Source organism: Macaca fascicularis, chromosome 18, assembly GCF_037993035.2.
Source record: "Macaca fascicularis isolate 582-1 chromosome 18, T2T-MFA8v1.1".
NCBI classification, from domain to species: Eukaryota; Metazoa; Chordata; class Mammalia; order Primates; family Cercopithecidae; genus Macaca; species Macaca fascicularis.
The window spans coordinates 77,474,916-77,488,671 of NC_088392.1; the positions used below are offsets into that span (position 1 = coordinate 77,474,916).

At 42.4% G+C, this 13,756-nt stretch overlaps 1 long non-coding RNA gene across 4 annotated transcripts in view; it reads left to right on the forward strand.

Annotated features, from left to right (window-relative positions):
* LOC102123357 (uncharacterized) overlaps positions 1 to 8,671 on the forward strand; it is a 29,760-nt gene extending 21,089 nt beyond the window's left edge. For 2 of the 4 annotated variants that reach the window (XR_001486738.3, XR_012427341.1), the window contains one exon: positions 8,023 to 8,671. This is a non-coding gene — a long non-coding RNA (uncharacterized lncRNA). Of the gene's footprint in view, positions 1 to 4,380; positions 5,794 to 8,022 lie in introns of those variants that run through there. The other 2 variants (XR_012427342.1, XR_010582957.1) reach the window with 2 other exon arrangements.
* Positions 8,672 to 13,756: the final 5,085 nt, after the last annotated feature.

Here is a 13,756-nt window from a genome sequence, read left to right on the forward strand (position 1 = left end):
GAAGTAACGTAAGAAAGGATATGATAGGGTTCTTTGATCAATCATGTTTCTGAGAACATCATTATCTTCTATCTGTATTCAAAGCAAGTTCCGATTCCAGTGGAAAGCGTGGCCTCTCAGAGCCGTCCTTGTTTACTCAGATATAGAAGTGATCCACTGTCCTCGTGTTCTCTCTTCATATTTACATCATTAAAATTCTACCACAACCCTGTGAGGGAGGAACCACTGTCCCCATTCTCCTGATAAGGACACTGAGCTCGGAAAGACTAATCAAAATGTCCCAAGTCACACTTCTGGAAAGTTAGGAAGCCGATTCAAACCAAGGATTCTCAGATTCCAAAGCCCATGCTGCTCTCTCATCAGTCTTTATGCCTGGTCTTGGATTCAGCTTTCTTGCGTTTCTTTTGCCTGAGGCCATGTGTTGTTTCATGTTCAGCACCAAAGTCTCCCTAAGCACTGGGGTGCCGCTCTGTCCCAGCAGCTCATCCTTAGAGGATGAAAAGCCCCCTCCGACCCTGACTGAAGCCAGAATCTGGCTCCCTGCTGATGACGTTTCTCATTACTCCCTGGCTGCCTGGACATCCAAATCCAACCAGGATTTGCCAACCCAGTGCTCTCCTGTCTGATACATTACCAGACTCCTGCAGGCCAGATCCCTGCCATAGTGCCATAGCTGCTCCCATAAGCTACCAGCTCCTGTTACACACCCTTTGGCTTCAGCTGTCACCCCACCCCAGTGAGCAAGTCAACTTATAAGTCCAGCCCCTCCCAGCCTTCTCCACTGGATCCCACTTCACCAAGCTAAGTCTAGCTGTTTCCTGAGGTGCTTGACTAAATCAATGACTAGCACTTAAGCCTCCCGTCTTTCTTTTTCTGTTTGTTTTTATTTTTGTTTTGTTTTGAGACAGGGTCTTGCTCTGTCACTCAGGCTGGAGTGCAGTGGCTCAAACATGGCCTACTGCGGCCTTGACCTCCCAGGCTCAAGCTATCCTCCCACCTGAGCCCCCCAAGTAGCTAGGCTACAGGTGCATGCCACCACACCCAGCCAATTTTTGTAGAGATGAGGTCATCATGTTGCCCAGGCTGGTCTCAAACTCCTAAACTCAAGCAATCCTCTGGCCTCAGCCTCCCAAAGTGTTGGGATTACAGGCGTGAGCCACTGTGCCCAGCCAAGCCTCCTATCTTTGTCTCTGTTCATTTGCATCATAAGTTGGATTTCCTGAGAATCCAACTTTGAGACAAGGATTTGAGTCCGAGTAGTTTATTTTAGGGGTGACCCAAGGAAGTATTCCTGAATGAATTACCCATGTGAGTCCATGGGGTTCAGTCCCACTAGAGAACTATGAATGACAGCATAGAGCACATCTCAGAGTCCTGCCACATAAAAAAGGCAAGAAAGCTTAGGGTTTTTCCCTCCCATTACCACGGTCATTGGCTGAGGGGTGCACCTGCACTTCAGGCTGAAGCCCTCAAGTGGAAAGTTGTGGGTGCTTGCAGTAGGTTGCCCTGTGATATATGGTGATGGTGATAGTGAGTATCTAGGGCTTACAGGCATAGCACAGGCAGCTGTGCTATGAATTTTATTATTTATAACAAAGTTACAATAAATAAAAATCAGTAAAAACAGCACTCAAAGCTGCTGCATTGGACATTCTGGAAAGCTTCTGGAGTAAGTATCACAAAATTATTACCTGTAGAATTCTTCCCTACCTTATGTTTAGCTCATGAATTGTGCATCAGAGCCCTATATAACACTGCTCAGGCAAGCCCCCCACCAAAACCTACGTCCAGATGCATCCAGAATTCTCAGAGGCCTTTCCTGTGTTTTTTGCTCTTTTACTAACTCTGAGAATATAGTTCATCATTTAATATTTAGTGAGCCTTCCCTCCACATGAAAGGGCATGAACTAGGCGCTATGAAAGAGCACTAAGTATAAAATACTTCTTTCTTTCTTTCCCTCTTTCTTTCTTTCTTTCTTTCTTTCTTTCTTTCTTTCTTTCTTTCTTTCTTTCTTTCTTTCTTTCTTTCTTTCTCTTTCTTTCTTTCTTTCTTTCTTTCTTTCTTTCTTTCTTTCTTTCTTTCTTTCTTTCTTTCTTTCTTTTGTCTCTCTCTCTCTCTCTCTCTCTCTCCCCCTCCCTCCCTCCCTCCCTCCCTCCCTCTCTCTCTCTCTCTCTCTCTCTGTTTCTCTTTCTTTCTTTTTTCAAAACAGGGTCTCACCCAGGCTAGAGTACAGTGGCATGATCTTGGCTCCCTGCAGCCTCAACATCCCTGGACTCACACGATCCTCCTGCCTCAGCCTCTGAGTAGCTGGCACTACAAGTGTGTCACCACGCCCGGCTAATTTTTGTATATTATTGTAGAGACAAGGTCTCGCTATGTTGCTCAGGCTGGTCTTGAACTCCTGGGCTCAAGCAGTCCTACTGCCTCGGCCTCCTCAAAGTGTTGGGATTACAAGCGTGAGCCACCATGCCTGGTCCTTTTCCTACTTTCAAGGAACTTGTAGTCTTGTTGGACATTAAACTATTTATCATCATTCTTTTGAGGTGGAATACAGGATGAAAGCTGCAGAGAGAGAGTTGGTCAAGTCTTTCCAGCTGGAAAATCTATAAGAACAGAAATCAAGATGGCTTGACACGAGAATTAAAATGCTAAATGCACAGAATTAGCAACCTCTGTGGAATCACTGAAGATGGCACTACCTATAACATTGAGCTGTAGTTGGCATCCTGCCTTACTCCAGCTCTACTGTCAACTCCTCAAGAACAGAATTTTTTTTTTTTTTTTTTTGTTGAGACAGAGTCTCGCTTTGTCACCCAGGCTGGAGTGCAGTGGCTGGATCTCAGCTCACTGCAAGCTCCGCCTCCCGGGTTCCCGCCATTCCTGCCTCAGCCTCCCGAGTAGCTGGGACTACAGGCGCCCGCCACCTCGCCCGGCTAGTTTTTTGTATTTTTTAGTAGAGACGGGGTTTCACCATGTTAGCCAGGATGGTCTCGATCTCCTAACCTCGTGATCCGCCCGTCTCGGCCTCCCAAAGTGCTGGGATTACAGGCTTGAGCCACCGCACCCGGCCTCAAGAACAGAATTTTTTAAAATTAATTACCTGTTGTTGCATACCAAGTTATCCCAAAACTTAACATCTTAAAACAAGATGCATGTACTGTCTTAGTTTCTGTGAGTCAGGAATCTGGACACAGCTTAACTGGGTCCTTTTCTCAGTATTTTGCAAGGCTGTAATCAAGATGTTGGCCAAATATTTGGTCTCATCAGAAGGCCAGACTGGGGAAGAATCTGCTTCCAAGTTCACATGGTAGTTGGCAGGATTCAGTTCTTCATGGACTGGTGAACTGAAGGGCTCAGTTCCTAGCCAGGTGTGCTTCTCCAATAGGAAGTCTGCTTCACCGAAGTGTACAAGCCAAGAAAGCAATAGAGAAAGAAGTCACAATCTTTTCTGACCTATTAAGGAAGGGACATCCCATCCCCTTTGCTGTATCTTATAGGTTAGAAGCAAGTCACTAAGTCTAGCCAACACTCAAGAGGAGGGGGTTTCTTACATAAGGCCATGAACACAAGGAATCATTGGTGGCCATCTTATAAGTCTGCCTATCATGTGTTCTTACCGCCTAGCTTGATAATATTTGTTATTTTGAATGCTTACTATTCCCAAGACAACAAAACAAGTTGAAAGATTGCTCTACAGCAACACAAATATCAGATTTCAGAGGGGGCAGACCATAAATAGGAGAGTTTGGGGGTATAAATTTCTTTTTCTTTTTTTTTGAGACGGAGTCTCGCTTTGTCACCCAGGCTGGAGTGCAGTGGCACGATCTCGGCTCACTGCAAGCTCCGCCTCCCGGGTTCATGCCATTCTCCTGCCTCAGCCTCCCGAGTAGCTGGGACTACAGGAGCCCACCACCACGCCCAGCTAATTTTTTTTTTTTTTTTTTAGTAGAGACGGGGTTTCACCATGTTAGCCAGGATGGTCTTGATCTCCTGACCTCGTAATCCACCTGCCTCGGCCTCCCAAAGTGTTGGGATTATAGGCGTGAGCAACTGCGCCTGGCTTTGGGGTTATAAATTTCATACTCTTTAGCAGACAAGTCCACTATGAACCCGGTCATGTACTAATAACTAGACTGTGAGCTCCGTGAGGGCAAGACTATATCCAATATCTTGACATCTTCAACACTTAGCGTACCCTTCCCTGACACATGAAAGAAACCTGGAAAACATTAAAGGGTTTGAGGAATGGTCTAGTGAATGACAAATCTATCCCATGTCCCAGGGTACACATTTAACAAAATATTATGAAATTTAGAAAGTGGTCATAAAAAGGGGAAATTTACTATTGCAGGAATACTTTTTTTTTTTTTTTTTTCCAGATGGAGTCTTGCTCTGTCGCCCAGGCTGGAGTGCAGTGGCATGATCTCAGCTCACTGCAACCTCCACCTCCCAGGTTCAAGGGATTCTCCTGCCTCAGCCTCCTGAGTAGCTGGGATTACAGATGTGTGCCACCACACTTGGCTAATTTTTGTATTTTTAGTAGAGATGGGGTTTCACCCTATTGGCCAGGCTGGTCTCGATCTCCTGACCTTGTGATCCACCTGCCTTGGCCTCCCACAGTGCTGGGATTGCAAGTGTGAGCCACCGCACCCAGCCTATTTCAGGAATACTTGATTAAATGAATGTCAACAAGGCTTTCCCCATGTTGGCCCTGCCTATCTTCATTTTTCAATAATACTTTTCAAAATGCAAATCTGAGAACACCTATAATGTGGACAAATAGAAACTGTATCCAGTAAAATCCACACTTGCCAGGGCAGTCGGATGAGCCTTTAGAGCCCAGACACTGGGCAAACAGAATGTGAATCTAGGTTTATCTAGTGAGGTCAACCAGCAGGCATTTAGGAACTGCATATGCTCTGGGGAGTAGTGCCCACAGAGATTCAGAGTCGAAGTTCAGCAGAAGAGGAAATTCCTGTGAAAACTTGTGTAAATTTCTCCTCTCTATATAAGGACAGCTATAAAATTTCGTAAGCTCTTAGAAGTCTGGGACTTCCGTGGGTTTAAGAATGTGTCCATTGTTTTAGCATTTACCTCAGAAGAAATGCTGGTTAGAAAAGGAAGTTCACTAGTTCAACCGTTGTGGAAGACAGTGTGGCGATTCCTCAAGGATCTAGAACTAGAAATACCATTTGACCCAGCCATCCCGTTACTGGGTGTATACCCAAAGGATTATAAATCATGCTGCTATAAAGACACATGTACATGTATGTTTATTGTGGCACTATTCACAATAGCAAAGACTTGGAACCAACCCAAATGTCCATCAATGATAGACTGGATTAAGGAAATGTTGCACATATACACCATGGAATACTATGCAGCCGTAAAAAAGGATGAGTTCATGTCCTTTGTAGGGACATGGATGCAGCTGGAAACCATCATTCTGAGCAAACTATCTCTAGGACAGAAAACCAAACACCGCATGTTCTCACTCATAGGTGGGAATTGAACAATGAGAACACTTGGACACAGGGTAGGGAACATCACATACTGGGGCCTGTCGTGGGGTGGGGGAAGTGGGGAGGGATAGCATTAGGAGATACATCTAATGTAAATGACAAGTTAATGGGAGCAGCACACCAACATGGCACATGTATACATATGTGACAAACCTGCACGTTGTGCACATGTACCCTAGAACTTAAAGTATAATAAAAACAAAAAAAAACCCAAAAAGTATAATTGACAAAAAAAGTTTAAAAAGTATAAAAGTGAAAGAAAAAAATAAATATTTTTAAACATGCAAAATTGTTAAAAAAAAAAAAAAGAAAAGGAAGTTCATTTATTAAGAGAAATTACTCCTTGGTTTCATAACTAATATACATAACGCTCATTCATTCATTCTTTCACTTCTTCCTTCTTTTCCTCTCTCTCTCTCTTCTTCTTTGTCTTCCTTCCCTCTTTCCTTTCCGGCTTTCTTTCAATACACATATGTACTGTTTTACTGGGATATTCCATAAAAATGACAAACATTCTGAGCGGTTCTCTTATTTTTAAGCAAAATCAGTATTCACAAAGATAGCCTACTTGCATAACCCAATTAAGCCTCAGCTGGAGTAAACTGATTTTTTTTTTTTTTTTTTGACACAGGCTTTCATTCTGTTACCCAAGGTGGAGAGCAGTGGCATAATCATAGCTCACTGCAGCCTCAAACTCCTGGGGTCAAGCGATCCTCCCGCCTCAGCCTCCTAAGTAGCTGGGACTACAGGCGTATGCCATCATGCCTGGATAATTTAAAAATTTTTTTTAGAGATGGAGTCTCACAATGTTGCCTAGGCTGATCGTAAATTCCTGGCCTCAAGTGATCCTCCCACTTCAGCTTCCCAAAATACTGGGATTATAGGCACAAGCCGCCATGCCTGGCCAATACTTTTTTTTTTTTTTTGAAACGGAGTCTCGCTCTGCCGCCCAGGCTGGAGTGCAGTGGCCGGATCTCAGCTCACTGCAGGCTCCGCCTCCCGGGTTCACGCAATTCTCCTGCCTCAGCCTCCCGAGTAGCTGGGACTACAGGCGCCCGCCACCTCGCCCGGCTAGTTTTTTGTATTTTTTAGTAGAGACGGGGTTTCACCGTGTCAGCCAGGATGGTCTCGATCTCCTGACCTCGTGATCCGCCCGCCTCGGCCTCCCAAAGTGCTGGGATTACAGGCTTGAGCCACCGCGCCCGGCCCAATACTTTTAATAGATAATTTCATATTGCGTTTCATGACTCTTCTTATTTAGATACACCATGACACTTGTTGGTGGAGGCTTTTAGCTGAACTTGGAATTTCTGTAACCACTGTACATGTTTACTAAATGATGCTAACCCTACTACTTTCCATTCCCCTGCGTCATATGCTTACACAAAGTCAAACTGGCCTGCCATGGTTATCTTAGAAGCCAGCCTTTCACACCCTGCTGTAGGTATGGTCCCTGAGAAAGTAAGGGCAGACTCTCTTTCCTTTGACAAATTTGTCTATCACCTCTGTCTTAGGAGGAGTGATTTCCTGATTCTATACATGTAAGATATTTGTGGAAAGTCACAAACATCGCCGGCCATTTCAACATTCTTATTCCGTTTTGGGTGACTTAGACCATACATATTAACACTAGCATTCCTTAGATGTTGATAGATGAGTAAGAATCAGATTTTGCACTTCATAACTACAACGGGGTGGTGGTGGGGGGGTTCCCAAGAACTACGGATACTGCAAAAACAAATCCCTTAAGTAAATAGTGGAAAATGATCGTTTATTTTAAGCCCTTTGAGAAGTTGAAAAATGATGCAAAAGGAAAGAACTTGTCTGTTCTTAGTCAGCTTTTGACCTTTGACTATATAAACATAAGAAACACATGAGCTAGAGCTAGGTAACTAAGCAGGACTTCTCTGCCAGCCAGATGAACAAAATGAATCTTCTCCTTAAGGTTTATAGAGACGTACTAGAGCAACACTACACAAAATTATCACACTCAATAATTTATTCATGAAGAAGGCGGTTGCTAAGATCTTGGCATTCTCAGTAACTTTTTATTTTTTAACCTATAAAATGAGGAGATTGGACCAGATGTTTTCTAGTCTTTCCTGCTCTAAAATGTCGACACCAGGGCCCATCAAGTCAGGCTATCTCAGAATCCACACAACAGTTCCTGTCCTTCCACTCCCCTTATAGCAAAAGCCCCTTATTATCTGGCTTGAAAGTTCTATCGTATGTCATCTTGCCATTAGCACACAACAATTAACACACAGAGTATGCGAGGCACTGCCAAAAGCATCCACAAAGGACGATGAAAGCCTCGGCACCAACATCACGTGCCTCTGTTACTATGCACTGAAATGACCTGGCAGGAAGTGGGCCCCAGAGGAAGAAGGGGAACAACGTCTCCTGTAACCTTTATTATCAGAATCTGTTTAGGTTTGTTATGTGCCACCTTGACCTTCTAGCTGCTCTCTAGCAATGCTTATCTTTCATTTCTTTCAGGTGAAAACATACCTCCAAGAAACCCTGTTTATGGCAAATTCCTGTGTAATCTTCAAGTGTTACATGCCCTGTGACATCTGACATCCCCAATAAGACTTTGGGATTCCTTCCTCTCTAAGTTCCCAATTCATGTTGCACATACACTATAATCTTTTCCCTGCTAGCATGTAAGGTCTTCCCAGGAAGGGCTATGTCTCTTGCCTTTGTATCTCCAGTACCCTAGTGCCTGGCATATAAGAGGAGCTAAACATATATTTGCATAGTAAATGCATAAATGAAAGTCTTTTCTGACCAATTTCATCCTGCTCCGACCACTCTTTCATTATACAGCTTAGACTATTTACATCTTGCTACACAAGCATATGCAGCAAATGAACCACTGAGATGCATTATGATTTTTCTTAGTCAAGGAAAATTTTAACGTGCAAGAAAATTGACTATTTAAAGAAACTTTATGTGAATATTTTTGTAACCGGTCAAGGAAGACATGAATTCAAATATTTACAGGGATTTTAAGGAGCAGTCTGAGGGAGGGAGTCCAGAGCTATTCTGTCTAGAATGCAAACTGCCTGAAGAGTCTAAGAACTGGCCTGTTTGCCTCTTCTCAGCCCACACTCCTCAATACCCTAAATTCAAACCTGAATAAAAATTAATAGCAATCAAAAGAAGTATACTCTAAAGAGGTTTACATTCACTAAAAAGAAATGAGTATAAAAGAGAATTATTAAATTTTTCACTTTTGTTTTTCCTTTATTAGACTATTTCTCAAAATGAATATAGCTTTATTTTTTCTTACCATAAAATAGCATGTGTTAATTGAAATAAAATCAGGCAATACAAAAAGCATAAAGAAAAAAATGAAAATTACCTTTAATCCCATCACTCAGAGAGAATTCTCATTAACATTTTACCTTTCCATATTTTTTCCTATGCATATACAGAAAATGTAGTAATGTTATACATGATGTTTTGTAATCTTTTTTTATTAAGCTGCCACACATTATGGGCATCTTTCCTTTACAATGAATATTGATCTTCATTATTATTTTTAAATCTGCAGAGCAATATCCCATTGTATGTCTGCACTGTTACTTAATAAATTCTCTGTTGATGTCATTTACATAGCTTCCAGGTTTTCAGTATTACAAATAACACCGTGATGAACATTTTTGTATACTTTTTCAGTTACTTCCTTGGGATAAATGCATATTAAGAAACCGAATACATATTGCCAAATTACCCTCTCCAGAGGCTGATTTTATCACACTCCTACCATCACCAATGAGAGCATGTAGCTCCACAACAACAGTGATCAGCAATCTGCAAATCTATCAGGCAAGAATTACATTCATTGTTGTTTAATTACTTTGACTACTTGCTAGGGAAGCAGGGATCCAATTCTGACAGAAAATTTCACTTCAGCCACGGAAGCTGCTAGGATCAGTCCCATGTTGGGGAAGTAACGAGCGATGTGAATCTGATAATGGTTTAGGCGACGTTCTGCTTATGTTATTTTTTTAAAACACTCTGTTCTTGAAGTCTATATAGTTAAGTTACTGGCTGTTTTGATTTTCATTTTCCCTTTTGGTCTTGCATATGCAAGAATAACTTGAGAAGAATCTGGAAGAATCATGCAGAACTCATTCGCCAACCTCATGTCCCTGCTCACTTCAGTGCGAAATGGGTCTAACACTTCAGTTTACCAACGTGACCAGATCATTTTTCTTTACACGCTCCAGTTTCCTGCTGGAAATACTTCTCTCTCTCTCTCTCTCTCTCACACACACACACACACACACACACACACACACACACCCAGCAGTAACCTTATCCCATCCTTCCCTTCCATTGAGTTTTGACTTTATACCAACTGGCTCTCAGTTCTTCCTGCAAAGCAGGACTGGGCCTGCAGCTCACATTTTTCATTAGAAAACCCAGCAAGGCAGGCAGGTCAATATTGTTATGTGAGGGCATGCTGAGAGCCAGAGTGCACGATCTACCTGTGGCTGCTTTAATAAGTAGGATGTGACTTAGGAGATAATCACAATATAGAATATCTGACTAAACTGTTCCATAGATGGAGTGGACAACTTGTTAGATACTGAAACAAAACAAAACAAAACAAAAAAAACACCAAATAAACCCAAAGCTTTTCTGAACTCTTACTGTGTGCCAGGCACCCTGTTCATCATTTTCCATAAACTGAATGATTTAATGTTCTAATTATACTTTCAGAAACTGAGAACCAAAGCTTCACAAAAGTGAGTAAGTGACAAGGTCAGAATTCAAATCCAATTACAAAGCTCATGGTTTTCATTATACCACGTCCTTGAGAGTGCCCGTGTGTGATGGTTTAAATGGCGAAGAAATCAGGAATGAAAGAGTCAAAGTTCCCACATTTGGTCATCCCTCTAGACTTTATCCTAGCTCCCCCGCCTCCAGTCCCTCACTCCCCACCCCCAACGCCCACACATTCTTTATTTAACAGCTTGACCATTATAGTTAGGTCCAATTTCCCTGGGCTTATGATACTAGTGCCAACTTAGAATAGTGCAATATATCAAACCAGGCAGCCATGGTGTTCATTACAGGTTCATTACATAATCAAGCCAATTTCAGTCAAGCTTGTAGGGTTAGGTCAGTAACTTGAAATCATCGATGTCCATGCTGGTCTGTGCCCAGAAATAATGACTTTGATAGTGGGAGGAAGAAGATGAATTTTCCAAACAGCCCCCACAATTCTATCCTAAGGACTCTGAGAATAGCTGATTGCACACGAGGTTACTTTATAAGTGGAGTGGCTCCAGAAATTAACTTACGTTACTGGATGTTAAAAGATATTCATCCTGACTTTCTCACTTTCTCAAATAAATATTTGGGCTAAGGATAAGCCAAAGTTGTGCTGGACGTTAACAAGTCTTTTGACTTGGTGAACAGTGTGGTGCCACATTTACTGGCAGTTGTATTGAAATAAAGTTGAATTGAACTAAAAGCATCTTACTTTCTGTAACATCTTCAAGAAGGTGTTAACAGGCTAGACGCTCCCTTAGCACTCATCCTTACTGTTTTAAACATTACTCTTTGCACTTTTTGGTTCTGCTCTTAGGTAACAGAAATTGGAGGCAACTGGTAAGTCCTTGATTAGTGTCAGGCACCAATGGGATATACACTTTCTCTATAGGTCATGAACTCAAAAAGAGGGTGGTCTACTGTGGATGACCCCATTAGTTGCCTACCTAGATTTACTTCTTCAGCCCCTTCCTTGCTGGCAGAGCTATTTTGTTCAGGAGCTAATGGGCCCCAAACTAGCCCTTCCATTCTCCTTTCTAATTAGTGGCTTAATCATCATAATATTGTAATGTCTTGTTCTGATGATGGTGATGATGATAATGAAGGCTAACACTTTCTAAGCGTTTACTCTGTGCTAGGTACTTTTTAAAGAACTTTAAAAGGTATCAACTCATTTCGATACAGGAGTTAAGAAGAAATTGCTTAGGCAGATAGTGAGGGTATGGGAGTCCTCAGTAAGGTTTTCCTTTTAATAAAAACAGCCCCCAATCATTTTCTTTTCTAACAAAGAGCAGCCTGTAAAATTGAGCTGCAGACATAGACAAGCAAACTAGGAGCTTGCACAGGTGAATTCCGGCAGTTGTGCCCATGGGAATATACTACTCGGGATGAGGCATGTTCAAAGTGGCAGCACCATCTTCTCTTTTTGCCAGCCACATGTACAGTAAGAAGCAGACTAGATGGCACTGCCCAAGTGGAAAGCCCATTTGTATAATAAGATTAGGGTTGGGAGACCAGCCTTCCCCACGTCACACCTGGTCAAACCAATCTGTGAGCCCTACATAAATCAGACACTGCCTCCTCAAGCCTGCTTATAAAATCTGCTGTGGTCCGCCCTTGCCCCTTTTTTCAGACGTCTTACAAGGAGCTGCTCTCCTCTCCCCTTTCTTATGCCTATTAAGCTCCTTAACCCACCCACGTGTCCGTTTCCTTAATCCTCTTGGCGGGAGATGCCGAACCCTGGATATTTACCCCAGACGGTGATGCCATTTCAGTTTCATTCTTGTAAACCAAAAGAGATAGTTCTCAATCAATCTAGAAAGTTTATTTTGCCAAGGTTAAGGACACACCCTGACATAGCCTCAGGAGATCCTGCTGACATGTGCCCAAGGTGGTTGGCTTTTATACATTTTAGGGAGACATGAGACATCAATCAATATGTGTAAGATGTACATTGGTTCACTTCGGTAAGGCAAGACAACTTGAGGGAGAGCTTCCAAATCCTAAATAGATAAGAGACAAAAGGTTGCATTCTTTTGAGTCCTTGATCAGCCCTCCACTGAATACAAAATTTAGTCTGGCTCAGTGAATTTGCATTTTCACACGAACAATAGGGCAGAGAAAGCAATCAGATATGCTCTTGTCTCAGGCGAGCCTCAGAGGGATGACATCGAGCTGCGTCTCTCCTTCGTCCATAAGGAATTTCCTTGTGGGCAAATTGTGAGGGAGGTATGTAGCTTTTTATCTTTGTAGCTATCTTATTTAGGAAAAAAAATGGGAGGTAGATTACCTGACATAGTTCCCAGCTTGTCTTTTCCCTCGGCTTAGTGATTTGGGGGTCCCGAGATTTATTTTCCTTTCACATTCTCATAATAAAGCCATGAGGAAGGTACCATTATTAAACCAAAGCCCAGAGAGATTAACTTGCCTAAAGTCACACAGCTAGAAAGCAGCAGCTGAACCCCCATAGTTTGATTCTAGAGCTTCCCTCTTAACCACTATGTCTTGTAAGCCAGTGAGACAAGAAGTCTGCTGGAGGAACATCTGGGACACTTTAGAGATGAGTTCTTTTTCTTTGGAATGTTGTCATCTGCATATGATATTTGGAACTGCTGCAGGTATCTTGTGTCTATAATAGGAGACACGGCTGAGTATATTGGAGTAAAAAGATGGAAGCTGCTAAACATTTTGAAGACATCATTGGGCAGGGTTGAATTAACTAACCTTAGAACTACTCTATCTCTGGAATTGTTTTTCATGTGACATGATGAACTCAGTATCCTTTAATCTACTTGTTAGATCCCCTGTTACTTGTAGTGAAAAGCACTCTCACTGATACACATAGAAACAAGCATAATTCGGACCTAAGACAAATAGAAATGAGCATAATTCTAACCCTTTTGGGTAGGCACAAGATTTGCACTATAAGCAAGATTTTCATTCAGCCAACAAATATTTACTGAACGCCTTCCATTTGCCAGGTATAGTGCAAGTTGCTGCACCAAACAATATGGGAAGGGCAGGTTTCTCCATCCATGGAGGTTATAATCTGGTCATAAATGTAGTGAAAGTGCGGGCAGGCATATTTTGGGACGGTATCTTGAGGACTAATCTGGATTGGGAGTCAGAGAAGGCCCTAATAAAATCCAGTAAAAGCATGCATTACAGATTCAAAAAGAATCCATATAATGTCTGTATCATCCATCAAGTATTTGTGACATGTTTTGGTTTTAGCTGTATAAGCAGTAAGAACTATTATGTGCACAATAGTGTTAGATGTATAAGTATTATTATTATTATTATTTTGAGACGGAGTCTTGCTCCGTCGCCCAGGCCGGAGTGCAGTGGCACGATCTCAGCTCACTGCAAGCTCTGCCTCCTGGGTTCACGCCATTCTCCGGCCTTAGCCTCCCGAGTAGCTGGGACTACATGTGCCCGCCACCAC